Genomic DNA, 22,376 nt, shown 5'->3' on the forward strand with positions numbered 1-22,376 from the left:
TAGGGATGTGCCGGCAGAGCCCGGATCTGGTGAAGACCATCTTCCTGGCCTGTGGATGGTGCCTTCTCGCGGTGTGCTCCCCAAGCGGACAGAAATCCCATGGCTCCCCGTGGTTTATGAGGGCACCGATCCCCCTCATGACCCAATCACCTCCCAGTGCCCCACCTCCTCATACCATCACACCGGGGGTTAAGGGTCCAACACATAAATTTGGGGGGAGACCCAAAAATGCAGTGCTAACAAACCTTGACAAACTCTGCCCAGTGAAAGAGGCCAGGCACAGAAGGACACGTACCATGGTTCTTCTTGTAGGCGATGTCCAGGAGAGAAGACAGATTGGAGATCACCAGGGCCCGACGGGGGGAAGGGAGAAGGTGATCACCCAGTGGGCACAAGGTATTTTTGTGGGGTCGTTAGGGCCCATCCTGATCAGGGTAATCGAGGAACGCTCCCTGGGGGAAGTGAGATTTGAATGTGCCCTCGAGAGTCCGTGGGGGTTTGTCGTGGGCACACAGCGGGCCATCCAGATCCCCCTCGGAACTGAAGCCCCTCACCCCTCACCCCTCACCCCTCCAGGGTGGTGACAGCCTACAGCTGAGGACGCCTCCCAGAGTCGCCTCGCCTGGAAGGACCTGCCCCGCAAGCTTACGAAGGCCCCCTAGACGCCGCCCACTTCCAGTGACGGTCCGTGTGAGGGCTCGCTCTTCAGCCCACCTTCTGCTGCCGCCCATCCCGCCTCCTTCAATTCTTCCGGGTGTACGTCCCGCCAGCCCTGGCCATGGGGACCCGCTCCCGCTTCACAGCCACAGGTGTGAGAGCACTGGGGGGCCGGTCGGCTCCGGAGGCCTCTTGGGCGCTCAAAGCATCAGCTCCCTTGTCTATAAGACAGGGGTCGTAAGGGGACAATCCTCAGAGCAGCTGGAAAAGTTAAGCGAGCCAAGGCACTACAGCTCTTAGCTCAGTGCTCGCTAAAAGTCGCCGTGTGTTCATGTGTTGCTCGCGGAAAGTACAGGAAACGGACGAGGGCACAAGGAAGGCAGTAGAAGCTGCTCCTGGGTCAGCGGCCTGGGTGTCATCTTCGGGGTGCACGCGCGTGTGTTCTGAGGGGCGTCCCGCGCACCCACGCACACTTCCTGCGTGAACCTCCTCCTTAGCACCTGCCGTCCGTCCGCCACACGGTTCACGCGGTAGTACGGTCTCCGCAGCCGGATCACGGGGTAAGGAGGCGCCGGGCGCTCAGGGGCTTTGGGACGCCCTCCCCGGTCCTTGTGGCCGGTTTTCCAGCTGGAAGAATGTGGACACGCGTGTCGACCAAGAGAAGAATAAAAACTGAGTGGGTGGGAAATGACCTGACCATAGATGACGATGATGGTGAAAAGGACCCAGGACAGACTGACCTCAGCAGTAGAGGGGTGCGCCGCCCCTCAAGGCCGGGAGAGAAAGGCAGGTGATTCGGAGGAGGAGAGAGGAGAGTAAAAGCTGGTGTCAACTCTGTTCCTGTTAACAACGTGCCAGCGTGTCACCTGCAGACGCGTCATTGGGCAGGATGGTGGAACTGGGGAAGGCACGGAGACTTCTCTGGAGACTGACGGAGATTCAGCGAGGTGGGCCAAGAAGCAGAAACAAAGGATGACCACGGCCCTTTGGGGCCGCCCAGAAGCGGAGCTTGGGTCTGCAGTCTGTCCAGGGGACAGACTTGTCCACGGCTCCCAGGACCTGGTTTGGGCTTCAGAAAGGGACCGGTTGGCTCAGGGTCCGCGTGGGCCAACGGCAAGGCAGGTAACTGAGGAGGGCAGGAACCAGGCCCTCCAGGATCGGCCTGCTAACTATTTGTCCCAAGTGTCCCGCCGCACTGTCCCTCCCAGTCCTGACAGAGGCGAACCAGGGATGACCTGCGCGTAAGACCGGAAGGGGGTCTGGAACCCTGGAGGCTCCGGGAGGCAGTGAGTTGGAACTCAGCCCCGTGCACTTTAGAAACACAGGCGTCCCTGCAGGGGCAGAGGGACAGGTCTCTGCCCACTGTGTCACTAAGAAAATGGAGGGGACACCAGGGGCTCCCCCACCGGCCTGGCCACTGTCATGAGGAAGCTGGGGCCCCTGGCATCTACAGCGCTTGACTCACTGCACAAGAAAGGCAGGCGCACATCTGGGGGCACCCCTTGGCTGCCCCCCGACTCCTCCTGCAGCCTGGCTGGGACTGAGCAGACCCAGCAGGGGCCGTCCTTACCTTGACCGGGTCCTTCAGCGCCCGCAAGCATGGCGGCCGCCATCTGTACCTTTTACAAACTGTAGGACGCCAAGAAAAGTGACGAAACGTGGAAAAGGAGAAATGGAAAACTAACAATGTCCTGTGACAACAACAGAAAGGAAATATGAAAAACTCAGTGTTAATGTGCCGGTGTGATTGGATTTTGGACCAATTTTCTTTTTTGAATTTACAATGAAGTCTATGGAATAAGTAAAGCAAACAGGGATAAATATAACCGTCATCACAAAATTACGTTTGTGCGCGTGGGCACACACATGTGCACATATATGTCGCTCTCTCCAGACACACTTGTATATATAAATCACATCAGACAGCTGTCAAATTGCACAGCCAGAAATGATGTAGCTCATCCTGTTCTACCATAAAGAACACTGGCCAACAGAAGTCGTTGAAAAATGCCAAGCGCACACCACGGAAGCCAGGGAAGACCTTGCATTTGGCCTTCTGGAATGTGCTGTGGCCGCCGGCCAGCCTCCCCCGTCCTGGCAAGGATGCAGGGTGCAGAGGGAGGCAGAGGGTGGGCGCAGCGTGGAGGCGTAGCGCTCTAAGGCAGGAGGACTCTGCGTGAGGTGTGGGTTTGATGGGCACGGGGACACCCAGGTCACGCGCTGGGGGAACAGAATTACCTGCTGAGTGAAGTTTGGTGTCCGATTTGGAAGCTGCTATGGAAACCTCTCCTGGCGCCTGTGTTTTCAGAAAAGCGGAGAACAGGCCAACGACACTTGCCAGATTTCTCGCTGGGTCAGTCCAGTTCTGCTCTCCGTCTCGGGAACCAGCGACACCCGAATCTGAAGGAGGTACCTGCCCCCAGCGGGCCTCCTCTGGCCTCCCTCGTGCCCCTCTCTGACGGGTTCCATGTCTCCCTGTGTTCTCCACCATGGTTGACGCTGTCTCGAATTATCCCTCACTGTCGATGCTTCTAGCGGAATGTCCCTGCCGACGGCAGCCCTGTGGGAGGGACGCTGCCCGCCCCAGATGCCAGCGCCTGGGAGTGCCGCGGCCCGGCGCACGGGAGGAGCCTCCCCATGCTCCGCCACAAGGGCCCCCTGCTTCCCAAGCTTCTGTCCACCCTTCCCCCTCCACTTCCCATTTCCTCCGAGGGCAGGGCATGTCAGGGTGCAACCTTAGGGGTGACGGTTGCACGTGGCCGCGAGATGGAGACAACCCAAGCGTCCATCAGCTGACAGGTGGGTCAAGAACGTGTGGTCCGTCCAGACCACGGAGAGTCATTTGGCGATAAAAGGGAACGACGTCCTCACACATGCGATCACACGGATGAACCTTAAATAGATTATGTCAGTGAAAGAAGCCAGACACGAAAGACCACATGTTGCATGATTCCGTTGACATGGAATGTCCAGAACAGGGGAACCCACAGCTCCAGTGAGGCGATCTGCGGTCGCCAGGGGCTGGGGGGAGGGGACAACGGGCAGTGGCTGCTGAGGGTCCCAAAGGGGTTTCTCTCGGGGGCGATGAAAATGTTGAGACAGTTGATAGAGGCGGGTGGTCGCACAGCCTCGTGAATGTTCTAGATGTCACTGACGTGCACACTCAACTCACAATGGTTGTTAACCTTATGTGAATTTACCTCAACTAAAAAAAACCCTTAGATTTAGGGCTCAGAGAGATTTAGGGGCTGGAGGATAAGGCTTTAGGATTCAGAGGGGATTCATTAAAGGAGTTAGGATGCTAAATATATTTCCAGTGTCACTAGGTCACCAGTTGGCCCCTCGGGGCTGCCTCAGAGCCCCTGAGGAATATGGTGCTCTGCGAAAAAGCATTCTGAGCTTCAGGTAGTGGAGTCATCAACTTTGGGACATAGCCTTTTCCTTTTCAATTGTTGGGGACTGTCTGTAATTTAGTCTCTTGAATGCAGTCAACCCTTGGCTCTTGTTGTGGATTAATCAATAGAAAGACATCATAGTGGTAATCTTTGGGGAGGCAAAATTCAATTTAATCCATTTTTTCTATTTGTTAGCTCCTCTGGTAATTGGTTTGATGGGGAAGAAGTTTGAAGTTATTGGTTAAATAGAGGTTTTTGGATTATCTGTGAATTTCAATTATCCATGCTTCACCTGGCCCCAATTAGCACTAATAATTGAGTTAACTGAATAGAAGTCATTTCCCATCATATCAGTTTTACCATAGCCTTATTTATTGTTTCACTAATGGAGACCCCGAAACACAAAGCCCCTTTCTCCAGCCGGCACTCACACCCCCATCCCACAATTTGTCAAATTAATGCTGTTTAACGGGCTCCAACTTGACTGCACAGTGAATGGTATGAAACAAACACTCTTAATAATACAACGAGCGCAGCTATGGAGGGCGACCAGAAATTTCTAAAGTGCGCTGGGCTGTGTTTGCATTTGTGGCCAGAAGGTTTCCCAAAGCGTTTCTCAAGTGCAGCTAGACGTCTTCCTGAAGGTTTTCAACTAATGTGTATGTTTGATGTCGGTGAAGATTGTTGCTGTCTTAATTTGTCCCAGTTTAAATCGCGACAGCTTCTGCAGTGCCAGTCAATTTCACCAGCCGCCTGCTTTCAAGATGTGTTCTTTTCTATTTACCAAACGCCATCCACAGGCCTGTTAAGGTTTCAGTTTCTCTTCTTGGACACGTTTGTATTTATATTAAACACAATAAATATCTGCCATTCCAACGGCCCCCTTTTGACCTGCTTTGATCTCTGAATCCCAACATCCCCAAACGCCGCATGGAAATTAGCCCGGCCCCTCCCGCGGGGCGGCCAGGAGGGCAGGGTTTCCGCAGCTGCGGGGCCTGCCGACTCTCACCGTGTTTGTCCATTGCTATGGTGATGCAGCGGGCAGCCGGGCCCCGGGGAAAGTCCGGCTAGGTGAGGCTAGGACTCCAGCCGAACACACGATCCTGGTGCCAGGGTGCCGGGCGGGGCAGGGCTCCCCGTCGCTGCCCGCAGCGAGGCTGCAGGTGCACGCACGCGCTCCGGGGGCAGGCTCGCTGTCCCTCCGCAGACACGTCACCCTGCGGGGCCACTCGGCTTTCGGCTCCCAGCCAGCTCACGCGGAGCTCTGGGCGGTGGAAATGTGGAAGGTTTCGTGCTCCTACTGGGACAACGTCGCTGCCTCGACCCCACATCGCGCTCTTCTTGGTGAATAAAGCAGCCGAGAGAGGCACCGAGAGCCCACCGGTGAGGACCCCAGGAGAAGCCCCCGGCTCTGCGCGGACAGCCTGCCCCCCGCCGTCCTGTGCGGGGTGGGGGGGAATGATGACCCGGCTTTCCCTGACGCCGTGAGACAGCCACTGGCTGGGGCCATTTCTCAACAGAATGAATAAGTTAACTAATACACAGTTCTTTCGTATGGTTTCTAAAATAATAAAACTGCCTAGGCAACCGTCCGAGAATCAGACAGACAGACAGCTTCTAAGTTCTGCTTCTCTCGGTCTCATTTGCGTCTTTTGTTTTTATTTCTTTTCTCATGATGTATTTGATGCTGGTTAAAGGACCGCTGATCAGTCTCTAAGGGACATGAAAAGCTTGCAAGACTATAAATATTTGAGAAGGCGGTACCTGGACATTTCCATTTAAAGGTGTCCGTAACGTTTTTTCGGATCGGCAAGCTACGCAGATTTCTAAATGCGAAAAGTACATGGTGACATCTAAGTGTTAATTAATCATTTATTTTGTTACTTTGGAAACTAGAAGCTGATCGTAGTTGACATCTGAGGCTAGTGGGGACATGATCCCTGTCTTTCCTGCCCAGTGGTCAGGGCACGCCTCTCAGTCTCTGTTCTCGCGAAGCGTAAGTGAATTCTGTGCAGATTGTCACTTTCCTGTCACTGGTGTGCATCCTGCTGGGCGCTAATCAGCTTGTAGTCCTAGTTGACTTAAGGTTTGGGGACCCCAAGGCCGTGTGGACAACCCCACATCAGCAACACATTGGGTAGGAGAGGGTCAGATGCCTGGCAATAGGCGTTTCAGTGATTTTTCCAAACAGGATTGATTTACCAGTTAATCTTGACAATTGCTGGGTGTTTCTTGGCATTTACTCAATAGAATTATGGACGTTAGAGACTTTCTGAGACAGCAGTTGTTCCATGGCTGAAGATAGTTTCTACCCCAATTTTCCACTTAGGTTTTGAAGAACTGCAGTGTTTTCAACTTCCCTTAAAAGGTGTTCCCAGGTAACAGAAAACAGGTTGAAAAAATGCTAAAGCCCACTTAATTTTCCTTTTCGAAGCTTAACGCAGTTAATTCGCTTTTTCTGGCAAGCGGCTCCCTCTCGGTGGAAAGACCGAGAGGGCTCGTCCTGACAGAGATCCTCGACCCAGGTGTGAAACCGGGTTTTCTTCTGAGGAAAAGCCTTTCTTGGAATATTGACTTCCCCCGAATCGTTTCAGGGCTTTGGCTGGTGCAGAGTTGACAGAGGCCTGGACATCTATATGCGACAGAAAGGAACCCTCGCCAGAAACTTCTCTGCGTGATGTTGCTGGCAGATCAGCGGGCCATTATCAGCGGGCACCTCTGCGGAGCGGAAGATGCCCAAAGGGTGGTTGAAATGACTGATATTTGACAAACACTTATCTTCACAACGTAAACACCTGTTTCCTGGCAACCACGAAAGCCCATCCCTCGATTCGGTTTTCTCACGTATTACAGAAAATAAAAATCCAGATGAAGAAAACAGACCCTCTTTGCCGGGTGCTGCCATTACGGCCCTTGTGCGATCATTATTCGCATCGCTGTCGATACCATAAATTTGAAGTGATCTCAGTGACATTAATAAGGATTTCTGGCCGGCGTGTGTTTGTGATGTGGCCTCCCGGGCTCGGTCTGTCACACCAGCGTTCACCGCATCGTGCTCTCCGAAGGGCAACTTTGCTCTCAAAACCCATGGAGAAAGAACCCCCTAAGACTCCCCACGCCCCAGACCAGGCACTCTTACCTGCTCCTGGGCCTGAATTCAATTTCCACTTAGGTCAGAAGCACTTCTGTGAGTGGAAGGCGTCTTGATTCAACACGAAAGGCCGTCGGTCTCGCAACACTGAAAAGAAAGGCGGCCTTTTATACGCCACGGGATTCACCAGCCCCTTTGCTGAACCCACTTGCCCCCAAACTCCCTGCCCCATTAACCAGCACACATGGGACTCTGGCTGAATGTTCATTACAAACAGAGTTTAGTCTCTGTTCAGGAACGGGCTCGGGTTTTCGCTGGTTAAGATCAAGGGTCTTGTTCAAGGTGCACATGTGTATTAGTGTTAATAATCCAGTGTCACTCAGTGAATGCCGTACTAATTTAAAACCATGCTCTGTAAACCTCTGCCTCTCGCGGCCACACATCCAAACGTCCCGGAAAGAGAATCGGTTAAGATTAGCTTATCTGTGGCTTACGTGTCTCAAAGGCCATCAACAATATATTGCTTGGAATTCTTAGAAATCAGTTGTGTCCATTTAAATTGGTGCTGTTACTGAAGTAACGAAGAGGGACCCTGGGAGCCAGAGGCACTTTGTTATGACCGAAGCTCCCGGTCCTAGAACTGTACTTCTCCGGTTCACCCGGAGACCTTGCTTTAAAGAGTGACCCCAAGACTCTGCTGGCGGCAAATGTGGGGTGAGCTACTGCGTGTGGCCGGGAAAGGCTCCCGGGCGCCACTGTCCTTGGTGTGGAACTTGGGAGTGCCCCGTGAACCCACGTCACCAGGCCACACGCGTCATTTCAAACAACGCAGCGATGACAGAGAAAGCCTTGCCAATCGCTGGTGCACATGATAACAAATAAATCAGCTAAGGGGCGCCTGGGGGCTCAGTCGGTTAAGCCTCCGACTTCACCTCAGGTCACGATCTCACAGTTCGCGAGTTCGAGCCCCGCATCGGGCTCTGTGCTGACAGATCGGAGCCTGGAGCCTGTTTCGGATGCTGTGTCTCCCTCTCTCTCCGACCCTCCCCCACCCCCCACCCTGCTCACGTGCTCTCTCTCTCCCTCTCTCTCCCTCTCTCTGCCCCTCCCCCACTCACGCTCTGTCTCTCTCTCTCTGTCTCAAAAATAAATAAACTTTCTAAAACATCAGCTAAAGAAACGAAGAGCCCACCGAAAGGCAGAAGGAGATGGTTTGAAAACGGCAAATAATCTTTTTTTCAAGAAAGAAAGGGACTTCGTTTAGCAGAAGCATCAGCAGTGAAACGTCACTGCCATGCAAGTACCCTTCGCAAAATAAATGTCGCCTCTTGTGGCGGAGACAACAGACACGCAGCTCCTTTCAGCGTGCTAGTTTAAAATGGTTTTTCCCACTGACAAAAATAGGTGATAGTTTTTAACCATATAATTTAGTGCATATAACTCGTCTTTTAATAGGTAACCACGAGTGAACACTCTATGGAATTTTAGGATCGGCTGACAAAGAATGTTATTAAGGCTTAAGGAAAGCCAGCGACAATGCCGAGGTTTTCAGGGGAGAGAAAGCCTCTTTTCCAGTTTGACCCAGAACAAGGGGAGAGAACCGTTTCTTACAGAACACGGAAGCCGTGGACTTGCCCTCCGCTCCCACGTCAGGTGGCTGGGGCCCCACGGCGAGGAAGGACGTGCAGTGCTTAGCTGAGTGTCAGCTTTTGTACTTCGGGGACTGAGATTTGGGCCTTGCGGTTTTTACAGTTAATCATTAACTTCTCTGAGGTCTTGACGGCATTTCAGTGGAGCTAGAAATATGCCACTTTTCCAAGGAGTCTGTCTTGTAATTTCCCATTTTACCCCCAAAATCTAGTTAGCAGCTCATTGACCCGAGCTGGGTTAGGTGGAGACTAAACCCGTGCTTCTGAATTCAGCAGAGCATCTGGGTTAAATAAAACCGGGAAAAGGAAAGGCAAGGACTCTTGTACTGAATACTTAATTTGCACATTAAAAGCTCATCATTAATCCTATATTTTAACACTGCAAATGTCAGAAGCTATTATTTCCTGGGGAGTCTGACAGTTCCACGGATAGACTGTCCTGTTGCAAAGTCCGTGGAATGAGCGTGAATAGATTCTGTATCAAACCCGAAAGCCATTAAATAATACTTAAAGGATCAATTTGTTGTCACACGTAAGCAAAGGGTAGGACTCCTAGAACAAACCGTAACCACCACAGAATCACGTTATTAAAATCTAATAAAACATGTAAATACAATATCGTACACAGATAAGTATACACTTATTACAGTGCTGCGATGTGCGTCTGCAGTTCAACGTTCTTGAAATAAAATAAAGATAAGGCTTCGAGTGGCCAAACGACCATCGGTTTGTTTTTTTCAATGTTTGAGAAACCCCAGACCCTCAGGTGCCTAAAACGGCCAGCCAAAGGCTGTTTTCAAGCGATTCCGGTACAAACCAACGTGACTGTAACCATTTACCAGTTTCTGAGAAATCACAAATCAAACACATTAAAAAAGCTGTCTTTGGACCAAATTGGAGTTTCTAACAAGACTGCCTACCGAGCGTTATATGTGCCTGATTATTAAGCTTTTAAAGCTGGGCTTCCCTAATGCCACTTGAAAGGGGCGGGCGGTGCTCCCTCTCCCTAAGCTTATTAAGTTCAAGTTTTGTGCAAACAGCTATTCAAAATGATTTGTTCATAAATGTGCACGTGGCTTTCAACATAACAACTTTCACACACTGTAACAACAACAACAACAACAAAGTACAAGGAAAATAAAGCTGAAGCAGCCACGAGAAACTTGCACTGATGGTGTTTTGAAATAGTACCTTTGGATCTCTTCCCCAAATCTTCAAATGACTTTTAAAATGTAGCGGGTCTTGCGTAATTAATGCGCTAAATGCCCATCGCCAGCCTGAAAACACCAGAGCAAGATGTAGCCAGCCGATTTCCTCCCCCAACGTTCGATTTTATATTCTTTGAACTTCCTCAGAATGCGGTGACCCTTCTAAGAGAAACTTTAAAGACGCGTTAGTCATTTTGTTGAGGCTTAAGGACATTCACTGTGTCCAAGCAGGAGACTGGCACTCGCTCACCGGCCGCTGGCCTCGGGGGTAAAGCTGAGCAGGGAGGCCAGGCCGAGGCTTATTTGAGGAGCAGAAAGGGGAAGCGATCTTCTGGGCCCACTGGAGGCAGGGGGCGGAGGCGAGCCAGGAACTCATTCCCCATCCCAGAGTCCAGAGCTCAGAAACTACTGGAAAAGCCCAAACTCCCACACTCCCTATTCTCAGTTCAAGGTTTCATTCGGGACAATCAGGAGGGCCGCTTCCCAATCCTGCGACCTGGGAGGCTCGCTTAAAACACGGTGTGTCGATAAAACGAATAACAGCCATACCCCCCGCCCCAAAACATGCCATTTTATTTCATTTCATCCAGTTTTTCTTAGGAACACACAAACTCCGTAGGTGTTTCCTAACTTGGAGTCTGAACCAAAATCCTTGCGTATTCCTCAGTGCGGGAAAATGTTTAGACTTCCAAACTCTGAAATCCAAAATACAACCAGTGCACGGAAATGGGAACAGAGTGGTGAATAAGGCTCACATGGGGGTTCTTGGGCTTCTGGGCCTGAAAGAGGAAGGAGCGGGCACTGAGCAGCAGAGGAAACCCTCCCACCGCAGCCCCCTTTCTGCAGAAAGCCAGCCCCGCGGGGGACAGAGCAAGGGGGTCCCTCTCCCCGCACACACGCCCAGGGGGTCTGATCCCCAGGAAAACCAGCCTCCCCGGGGCCAAAAACAATGCACAGCCTACTCTGTGCTGCTCACTAGTTCCACCTCTCTCTCACCTCTGAAGACACACGGCAGTGTTTTGAGAGAGACACAAATAAAGCGCAAAGCTAAACAATCAAAGTCTGGGACAGGCCCAAGAGGCAGTTATTAACGAGACTATTTACACAGTAATGTCAGGGCTTTTTTGAAACACCAAAGATGTTTTGCCCAGAGAAAATGTAGTACTTTGCAGCATTTTCAAAAAACAAACAAAAAAACCTAAATATGTATCAATTCCCGAAGCACTAGGCACACCTACTTATCTGAAACCCAAGACTGCTGTTGTTGTTAAGGGTTTGTAGAACTCACTTCCTGTCTTTGCACTTACACAACAGGATATTTGAATAACAAAGACCACGGAGAAGCCAGGCAAAACCGTGGGGCCCCCACCTCACGTGGGCATTTCTTCATTTCCTAATCCCATCTCTCTTGTGTTCCGAGAGTTGCCCAAGTAATTTGCAAACACAAAGGCATCGGTAGGGTAGTGACTGCCTGTCGTTGTGCACCTTACCAAGCAAGGGCAGCGTTCACCCGGGACCCCTGCATGTAGCGAGGAGCTGCTTGTGTCCCGAGGAAAAACCGCTTGTGGTCCCATGGCTCGGGGTGTGCTGAGGTCCACTATGACCTCTGTCTCAGTTTCCCAGGCTCAGTGAGCAAACACAGGGAGGCACACGGGGGCAGGTGTGTGACGTCCCCCCACATTCACTGCGACGCTTGCCGTATTTGACGATATCTGTACCTTCCACTGTGTTGCCTTTTACTTCTTAAAACGCACAACTTGTGTTTCAAGCTCAAAGAGATAGATCATTTCGACTGTCCACACTACAAATAGTTCCGTTAAAGAAAACCCTTTCCATTGAATTAACGTGCTCTCTGCCTAATGTAGATCACAGTTTCCTGGTTTGGAAATCTGAACTAAACGGTCTTCACTGGTTTATTACTTCCTTCATAAGCACGTGACTGCGTGTATCTTATAAATTATTTTACCACAGCTTTAGTCTTGTCCTTCGTGTGGACCTATCATAAGTGACCGAGTTTCATATATGAAACTATCAGACTAAGTATTTTTCTGACTACGCCCTTTTATTGGGAAAGATGCATTAGAGGCCCCGTCTCTCCCTGCTGTCTGTAAATGAAGTTAGCACATGCACATACATCATGAGAACCACAGGTATGTGCCAGGGACTCTATTCAATTTGAAAACCAAGAACACATTTAAACAAAGAGAACTTAATTCTGTAGAAGAGAATTCCGTCTTAAAAAACACCAAGGGGTTTCAAATATCTCCACTCGTCACTGGAAAATTACAAATGTCTTTCTTGCATCTGTATTTATGGATTTAACAGACTTGTATTTCAATCAAGTTATCACATTTTAACCAGTGCAATCCAAAGCTTTTTCAAAAAATATTTTCTTCCAGGATATTAAATATGCTCATGTAAAGAATTGAGAAACATACACGAGGAAAACACCAATCACCCACCCTACAAGTCAGCCGGGATTCACGTTGTTGCATATTTAAAAACTAAGTAAATACAGAGTCACCTGGGTGGCTCAGTCGGTTAGGCATCCAACTTTGGCTCAGGTCATGATCTCACGGTTTGTGAGTTCGAGCCCCGCGTCGGGCTCTGTGCTCACGGCTCAGAGCCTGGAGCCTGTTTCGGATTCTGTGTCTCCCTCTCTCTGTGCTCCTCCCCCGCTTGTGCTCTGTCTCTCTCTCTCTCTCTCCAAGATAAATAAACATTAAAAAAATTAAAAAAAAAATAAAACCTAAGTAAATACAATACATTTTGCTTTCATGATTATGCTTATATTTACATATGCCATTTTAAATCTGAATCATAAAACTCTAACATAGGAGGATTTACTTAGTTCTGGCCTCTCCTTTTTCAGATGAGCTGTCTAAAGCCCAGAGAAGTTAAGTGACTTGCCAAGGTCACACAGCTAGACATAGCAAAATCAGGGCACGAAGCCATTCTTTCCATGTCTCTCCTCCAGATGCCAGGGTACCACTCATCACAGTTGTGAGTGACATTGACCCTTCTCTAAATGACTGGAAGACCAGGGAAGTTGGGAACACTTGAGAAAAAATAATTTGTAGTATAATACGATACCTAGGAAGATGTGTTATCTTCTAGGTCATTAAATCTCCTTTTTGTGCATAACAGAGAAGACCATTGGTAATGACCCTGTCATTTTGTAAAAAAATAACAGACTTACTGAAATATAATTCACATACCATACAACTCATGTATTGAAACTGTACTATGGTTTTTAGCACATACACGGTATTGTGTGACCATCACCCCCATCGATACAGGACGAGAGCATCTTCATTACCCCATACGCACCATCGGTCCTCCCCAGTCCCTCCCACAGCCCCCACCCCGGGCAGCCCTACTTTCTGTCTGTGGATTCGCCTATTCTGGACACGTCACGTCAACGGAGTCATACGGTCTGCGGTCGTTTGTGCCCGGCCCCCTTCACTGCTCTCTGACGCTCATCCATGTTGTGCCTGTAAGAGTCCTTCACCCTTGTTTATGGCTGAACAGTGCTCCATTGCATGCATGAACCATGTTTTGGGTATCCCTCAGCAGGCTTTTCCACTTGGTTCTTTCCACTCCCTGTTGAGCTGTTACGAATAACGCTGCTATGAAACATTCACGTGTAAGTTTTCGCATGGATGTATTTTTTCATTTCTCTTGATTATGTATGTAGGAATGGGAGGGCTGGGTCACGTGATCACTCAGTTCTACCTTCTGAGGAACTCCCCATTTCCCGAAGTGCTGCGTGGTTTTACCCCCCTCCCCCCACAACAGTGCATGGGGACCTCACCACCTCCTTGCCAACACTTGTTAATATCTGTCTTTTGATTCTGGCCTTCCTGGTGTGTGTGACACCGTATCTAACTCACTATGGTTTTGATTTGCATTTCCCTAATGTCTCATGATCTTGATTATCTTTTCATGTGCTTATCGGTCATTTGAGCATCTTCTTGGAGAAATACCTGGTCAGATCCCGGGCCCGTTTATTTTATTTTATTAAAAAAATTTTTTTTAATCTTTATTATTTATTTTTGAGAGAGAGAGAGAGAGAGAGAGAGAGAATGAGCAGGGGAGGGGCAGAGAGAGAGGGAGACACAGAATCGGAAGCAGGCTCCAGGCTCCGAGCTGGGAGCACAGAGCCCGACGCGGGGCTGGAACCCACAAACTGTGAGATCATGACCTGAGCTGAAGTCGGACACTTAACCGACTGAGCCACCCAGGCGCCACTGGGGCCCGTTTATTTTTAATGTCATTTATTGTCAAGCTGGCTAACATACAGTGTATACAGTGTGCTCTTGGTTATAGGAGTAGATTCCCGTGATTCATCACCTATATACAGCACCCAACGCTCCTCCCAACAAGTGCCCTCCTCAGTTGGGCCAGTTATTAAATTGGGTTATTTATCTGTAAATTATTGAGTTGTTAGAATCCTTTGTATCTACCAGATTCCAGGTCCCTTATCAGATATGACGCGTGATTTGCAAATATCTTCTCCCACATTCTGGAGCTCTTTTCACTTTCTTGAGAATGTCCTTTGAAGCCATGAAAGCTTTTCGTTTTGAATGGGCCCAATTTATCTGTGTTCTTTGCTGCTTTCAGTGTCATATCTAAGAAGGCTCTGCCTACCCAAATTCATGATGATTTACCACTTATTTCCTTCTCAGAGTGTTTATAGCGTTAGCATGTACGTTTGGGTCTATGATCCGTCTTGAGTTAATTTGGGGCATGTTGAGAGGAAGGGGTCCAACTTCATTCTTTTTAAAAAAATTTTTTTTTAATGTTTATTTTATTTTTGAGACAGAGACAGAGCGTGAGCAGGGGAGGGGCAGGGAGAGGGAGGCACAGAATCTGAAACAGGCTCCAGGCTCTGAGCTGTCAGCACAGAGCCCGATGCGGGGCTCGAACCCACGAACTGTGAGATCATGACCTAAGCCGAAGTCGGACGCTTAACCGACCGAGCCACCCAGGCGCCCCTAACTTCATTCTTTTGAATGTGCACATCCTGTTGTCCCACCGCACTTGTTGGAAAGACCCTGTCATTTTAAATATGAGGCAAGGAAGCAGACTTCTAGATGATTCTCATAAAATGTCAAAGGAAGAGAATGTGGGTCTGAAGCAGGAGCCGTACCGCAGTCGTCAGTCTTTTCACCCCTCGTGGTAAATCTGGGGCGTTGGAAAAACAGTGTAAGGAAACTTGACACCAATTAACCTGTCTCTTTGCTGGTCTGAACCTTTGCTTTTCTAGAACCTGTGAGTGTGCTACTTATGGCCCCCCATGGATGGACTGACAGATCCTTGCAGTTGAAGCAGGGAGAGCTTGGATTCATTCTGACTTTCCACGTTCGCTGTCTTTCTTCTCCATGGTGTCTCCTTCCCGGAAACTGCCTCCTTTTCTTCTTCAGTTTGCCTACAGCCTCATCAAGGGATCAAGCTGGTCACGAGCTGGATTCGCAGTTGTAAGTATTGTCACTTCAGTGACTTATGTGGGGGAAACTGGGACACCCAGGATTAGACAAACGCCGCCCACAGCTGATGGGAGAGCCTGGCCAGTTCCCCTCCACAGGAAGTGCGGGTCTGTCTTGACGACTGTCCCTGACAGTTGGCAGTCCTTACTATGGATAAAATTGTTTGTGTTTGTTTGTTTGTTTGTTTTAATATTCACATATTTTTTTAAAAGGTCGACCTGGAAAGTTTATACTTCAAAACTCAGCTTTCATTGTTATTCCATCACGCTGGAACTGACAGTGTCCTCCGCGATGCTGTCACACCCACACATACTGTGTTCTCTTGTTTCATTTGAAGACTTCTCCCCCAGCGAGAACCCTCCTGCACCGTTGGTGGGAATGCAAACTGGTGCAGCGCTCTAGAAAACAGTGTGGAGGTTCCTCAAAAAATTAAAAATAGATCTACCCTATGACCCAGCAATAGCACTGCTAGGAATTGACCCAAGGGATACAGGAGTGCTGAGCATAGGGGCACTCGTACCCCAATGTTTATAGCAGCACTCTCAACAATAGCCAAATCATGGGAAGAGCCCAAATGTCCATCAACCGACAAATGGATCAAGAAGATGTGGTTTATATATACAATGGAATACTACTTGGCAATGAGAAAGGATGAGATCTGGCCATTTGCAGCAATGTGGATGGAACTGGAGAGTGTTATGCTAAGTGAAATAAGTCAGGCAGAAAAAGACAGATACCATATGTTTTCACTCATATGTGGATGCTGGGAAACTTAACAGAAGACCATGGCGGAAGCGAAGGGGGAAACAGTTACAGAGAGGGAGGGAGGCAAACCATAAGAGACTCTTAAATACTGAGAACAAACTGAGGGTTGATGGGGGTGGGGGATAGGGAAAAGTGGGTGATGGGCGCTAAAGAGGGCACTTATTGGGGTGAGCACTGGGTGTCGTATGGAAACCAATTTGACAATAAATTATATATATATATATATATATATATATATATATATATATTTTAAAGAAAGACTTCTCCCCCAACGTCTCCGTGAAAGGTGTCTCTTCAGGTTGTTGAAATATTTTCTACAAATGTTTATTTCTTTGAAGCAAGGGAAAAGCTGACTCTAAATATTCTGCAACGTATAATGGTACATCCGTATAATTGAATCCTGCGCATCTGTTCTATTTTTTATATGGAATGATGTCACGACACCAAGCGGAAGGGAAAAAGCAAGCTGTAGACCAGTATGTGTTTTAAGATCTCCTTTTTGTAAACCTCACACATACGCATACATATACCTATTTGTAGTAAGGTCTGAGGCCAACGGGGTTACTGCCGGGGTTGAAATTTGCATAAAGGAGGCAGTGAGGAGATTTTCTTTTTATTGTATGTATTTACATATGTTCAACTATTTTATTTAAAATAAGCAAGTTTTACTTCTATAATTAAAAAGTAAGACATTTTTTAAAGGACACAACTCCATAAAACCATCTAATCTAGTGTCCTTTTAAATCAAAGATCTAGATCTCTTTTCAGACTTTTCTGTGATTATTTGTATATTTAAGGTAACGACTTATTCTTCAAGCCAATTTTGGCAATTTATACCCTTAAAAATATTTAGGAAAAATATTTCTTTTGGATTGCTAAATGTATTGATATAAACACATTATTCCTTTGTAATAAAAATATACTTTCATTTATTTCTAATTTATTTCTAATTGTTGATTTTGTATATTCCCTTTCTGTCTCTTGATTAGAACTGAAAAAGTTTATCTGATGATTGATTTTTTTTTTTTTTAGTTTTACTATTCAACTCAATTATTGATGATTATTTTTTATCTATTTCATGGATTGTGTTTGACGTTTACTGTTTCCTTTCTTCTACCTTCTTTGGATTGATTTCATTTCACTTTTATTTTTGGTAGCTTTCTGTGTTGAAACCTTGGTTCGTGCATCTTATAATAAATGTATTCCTACTTAAGATTCCTTCTCTGTCAGCTGCATCATACTTCGACAAGATCCCACATATTTGATGGGTAGATACCTCATTTCTTTTTTATCTAAACAGTAACTTCCGGTTTGTTTTTCTCTTAAAGTCTGAAATTTGTTCTTACAAAAGATCTTTTAAATTTTAAGAGTTTCCATTTTTACTCCATTTGTTGTTATTATTTTTTTCCAGTAGGTGGTTGACTATCTCTGTATTGTAAATTGCTAATTGTTTGCACTGTGGTTCAGAATAACGCCTTTATATTTCTGCACTTTGTAGCTTTTGTTCATTTGTGGTTTTGTTTTCTTTTCACAAGGACTGTTTCCAGAAAAGGCTCTGTTCTGTCTTCTACAGTCTTCCACATTTTGTTAGCTCAACTGTACTGACTGTGTTAGTCCCGACTACATTTACTTAAACCCATCATTTCTGTTAGAGGTATGTTAAATCCCTTACTAGACCTGATGATTTGTCTATTTTCGTCATATTTATCAGCGCTTGCTTTATATGTTTGGAAGCTACGTTGTTAGGTACATATATGTCCATGACTAATCTTCCTGTAACTTTTATCAGTTCGGAATATCCTTTTATCTCTTCTCATTGTGACTTCTATTTCGTCTGTTGTTTCTATGGTTACGTTTTATTTATTTTTATTAGTATTTTTTTAAACACATTTTTCTCTTTCTGATTTATTTTCTTAGCTTTTACTCGTAAATTTTGAGCACACATATCGAACCTTTCTTTCTGTCAATATCCAGTATTCTTTTTTCCACCCGGCACAAACAAAACCTCCCATGCTTCCTTCTAGCTCCTTCGATCTTGGGATGTAGTTACCGCTACACGTCTTATGACCAACACTTATTAAAATGCAGTGATCTCTCCTGGCTTCTTTGCTCTCTCCCTGGTCGTCTTCTTCTTTTTTTTAATTTATATTTTACTTCCAGTTTTCTTTAGTCTGCGTTTCAAAAGAATTCCAGGCCCTGAGGTCGTCCAAACTTGATGCGAGGAAAACATAAAGTTCTAATTGCACATTTGGAGGGGATTTTGTAAGTGAGGCAGCAGATGTGAAGTGAGAGCCGACGTCTAGAAGGGGCATCAGGATGGGTCTTGGGCCCGGAGAATAGGATGGGTCCCAACAACAGAGCAAAGGCCAGTGATTTCCGACATCCAGGGTGCTTAGCACAGGCCTTCCAACAAAAGGTCGGGTAAAAACTCCTGCTCAGAGGCCGGGAGCCTGGCTTACGCGTGCACGGGCTGACCGGCACCCTGAGCATTAACCTCTTTGTAGGTTGTAGTCAGTCAGGTGGCTGCACCAGCCAGGCGTAGAGAGAGCCTGGGGCTTGGCGGCCGCTGCGTGTGCCTTGTTCTCCAGACCTGTCTGCATTTCTTCAGATACCTTTGCATCCATGTTACACACACATCACTCCCACCTTCAAACAAACGGCAATGATGCAAAGACCTCTGCCTCGACCCCAAGGCCCGTGCAGGTGGGACAGACGGCAGGCTAGGTTCACCCTAGCTAGGTTCAACCTAGCTAGGTTCCCGGCCGAGGCGGTCGGCCTGCTGCCCCCGGCGTTCCTCAGAAGCTCTGTCCTGAGGTCCCTGCGGCAGCCTGTGGCTGGATCTGGTGACGTGCTGCAGGATCTGACCCCTTGGCCACTTCGGCCTTCGGGTGAGCCTCTCCCCTCCACGACAACGCTCCTACCCCCCTCTCTGTGCTCCCCTGCCTGCTTCGGACACCTCCCTGCTTCTGCCCAGAGGGGAGATGCTCAAGGTTTTGCTCTTCAGGTGCCGTGGGATCTGACCTCTTAATTCTCTTCACTGAGGCCAGGCGATCTCTAAAGACGTATTTGATTCTGTCCGTCCCCGGTTTAAAACACTCTCGGTGGCCCCTGCAGGCGGCCCACCTTCTTTCCGCAGCGCTGCGGTTCTCTGTTCCGGGCCGGTTCTCTGCCACTCACTGGGTCCCCGGACCAGTGAGGACCGTGGCAGAGCCAAGAACCCCTTCAGAAACAGACTGAGGTTGCTTTTGAGGGAAAGAAACCGAAATCCCTGACTTGAAGGCAAAAACCAAGAGGGAAATTTACTAGCATAAGGCACCTGCGCCAAGCGGTGGCGTCCTGCTCCTGCCGGGTGGGAGACGGCCCCCGGTCCTGCCGCCCCAAACGGCCACCGCTCCAAGTGACTGCCCTCCAGGACACGTAGGAGAGCCAGGTGTCCACCTCCCATTCCTTTTCTCCACAGGAAGACCCTTTGCGAGCAGGGCACAGATGTGCCAAAGCCTGGTAAGCACCTTGCAGCCCGAGGAGTGCCCTCGTGGTGCAGACTCAGAGCCCGGCTCAGTACTCATGGCAAATATGAATCCAGCACACATTTGCTGAAGGAACGAACAACTCCATCTCTGCTCGGCTTACGTGGTTTAATATATATTATAATTGCGATAGCGTCAAACGCCATAACGTAAGTCAAAAGTTACCATGCTGGGTTTTATGACTTGCCTGTGCTGTTACTGATACTACGTGCACTTAAAGCCAGATGTTCCTTTATCCTCTTCAATATTGCTTGACAGCATTCATATCTTGGAAGCCGGTTAAGGTTATAATCACACATGCAGTTGACATTGGCTGGTAAAGTTGAGCCTATCAAGGAACTATCCCAAATTTGCGGTTCCTCGTTGGCTGCTCCGTTTTGCGAGACAATGTTGGTTCTACAGAAAGAATCACCATCCCAACTAAAATTTCTCAGTGGGTGCACACCAGGGAATTCAGAAGTGATACAGGATGGAGCGATGATAGACACCATTCTGCCTCCACATCTCAGAGTAGAGCGTGAGCCTCACACAACCACAGGGAAAGGTCTTCCTGTAGTGGGTGGTGTAAATGGATTTGAAGAGCTATCCTCTTAGGGGCGCCTGCCTCGCTCAGCTGAAAGAGCGAGCGATTCTTGATCTCAGGGGCGTGAATTCGAGCCCCACATGGGGCATACAGATTACTAAAACTAACTAAATAAATGAATAAACCTATAAAAAGGAACTATACTGTTAGACACATGGTTCTTAAAAACATATACATTCCAAATGGTTCTGCTTCTAACCGACTGTACCACATCGGGAACGTGACAACTTTGCTATGAATTTTAAACTTCTTTTTATATTATCTTTAAGTGTTTATTTTATTTATTTTTAAGAGACAAAGAGAGAGACAGAGTAAGCATGTGTGGGGAGGGGCAGAGAGCAAGAGAAAGAGAGAGACACGAAGAATCCCAAGCAGGCTCCTAGCTGTCAGCACAGAGCCCAACATGGGGTTAAAACTCAGAAACCAAGAATCGGACGCTCAACTGACTGAGCCACCCAGGCGCTCCATTTTTTAATTTCATCTTTAAAGTTTACGTATGTTTTGTAATCTCTTCACCCAATGTGGGGCTCGAACCCACGACCCTGACATCAGGAGTCACACGCTCTTCTGACTGAGCCAGCCAGGTGCCCCCTGAATTTGAAACTTTTAAATGGGATTAATAATTCTGAGCGATTTCACTTTGCTATTGTGAGCAGAATTAAAGCAAATGAAGGAGAAAGTATTTCCAGACACGGGAGGGGTAAGTATTATAATTCCACGGGACCAACCTCTCCTTGTATTTCAGACGGAACCTAATGGTTATCTGCTCTGATCGCAGCTGGTGTGGGAATACCCAGACCCCCAGGCAGCGGCGCCCTGGCCCCTGGAACGTTAGGTGTTACACAATGAACTCATTCATTTGACTGTTTCATTTTTTGACTTGTAAATAATCACCTAGAATCCGTTGTCCCCACCTTCATTATCCACGGCATCCTATACACATTGTCTTTGAGTTGAAACACCGGCATGTCTACACACAGAGAGAAGTAGTTGTCTTTTACTGCTTTCACGCGCCGTCCTGACACGGACGGGACCCATCGGAAACGATTGTTCTGTGAGTTTTCACCAAACAAAATGTTTTTGACTCGGTTTCTGTCTTTCTTCCCATAGCGTTAGCTAAGCAAACTTTTCACAATCCCTTCTTACAGATGCTCGGTGTTTCCTCCCTGTTCAGTTAATCAGCACTACAGTGGCCCTAAAATGAACAGGATATTTGCACCATTAACCTCCCGGTAATTCTGCACAGCCAGGGAGGGTGCAGTAACATTGCACAATGGCCTACAAGGGGGGAAGAGAAAGTCAGCTCTCGGTGGAGATAATGTTGCTAGAGGTTCTTCTGGGGCAGAGTTTAGTTTTTGTTGTCCTTTTTGTAGTGTAGGTGACCGAAAGAAGGTTTCCTCAAAACTTTCGATAAGGGGATACATGTAAGCACATCATCGTGTCTAAAAATTAGATGAAATTTCCTGCAAAGGTAAGAGTGGTTTAACACTAATCTCTGTAATACTTCACAAGTCCATCTTTTTATTTATTTTCTTTAAAAAAAAGTTTTATTGTTTATTTATCTTTGAGAGAGAAAGAGAGAGAGAGAGAGAGAGAGAGAGAATGAGCAGGGGGAGGGGCAGAGAGAGAGGGAGACACAGAATCTGAAGCAGGCTCCAGGCTCCGAGCTGACAGCACAGGGCCCAACTCAGGGCTTGAACCCAGGACCATGAGGTCACGACGTGAGCCCAAATTGACGCTCAACCGACTGAGCCACCCAGGCGAGCCAAAGTCTGTCTTTTTTAATTTTGGCCTTTGTATTGTTCCAAAGAAATGTTTTCTACTATTAGAAATATTAGTGAAATGTTTTAACATTTCTTAAAGGATCCAAGATCTACAATTGAAGCTGATTATCAGTTTGCCTAAAAGTTAACTTTTCTGCTCCATCTGGATGACGTCCCGATATAAACAATTGGATAAACTCAATTGCAGCTAACAAAAAGAAGAAAGAAAAAAAAGGAAAGAAAGAAGAA

At 47.7% G+C, this 22,376-nt stretch overlaps 1 long non-coding RNA gene across 5 annotated transcripts; it reads right to left on the reverse strand.

Moving 5' to 3' along the window:
* Positions 1 to 576: 576 nt before the first annotated feature.
* On the reverse strand, positions 577 to 10,248 carry LOC124517129 (uncharacterized). 5 transcript variants are annotated; one of them, XR_006963314.1, is made up of 4 exons: positions 9,984 to 10,248; positions 7,192 to 7,290; positions 1,398 to 3,550; positions 577 to 1,284 (listed from the first exon to the last, which is right to left on the reverse strand). It is a non-coding gene; the product is annotated as an uncharacterized LOC124517129 (long non-coding RNA). The 5 variants fall into 5 exon arrangements; XR_006963312.1 differs by having other exon boundaries at positions 1,398 to 6,770; XR_006963311.1 differs by having other exon boundaries at positions 1,398 to 2,348; positions 2,896 to 7,290.
* Between the last annotated feature and the right edge of the window lie 12,128 nt (positions 10,249 to 22,376).

The sequence above is a fragment of the Lynx rufus genome, unplaced genomic scaffold (genome assembly GCF_022079265.1).
Source record: "Lynx rufus isolate CCGP_SWC_20201006 ecotype Redwood Valley unplaced genomic scaffold, mLynRuf1.p SCAF_20, whole genome shotgun sequence".
NCBI classification, from domain to species: domain Eukaryota; kingdom Metazoa; phylum Chordata; class Mammalia; order Carnivora; family Felidae; genus Lynx; species Lynx rufus.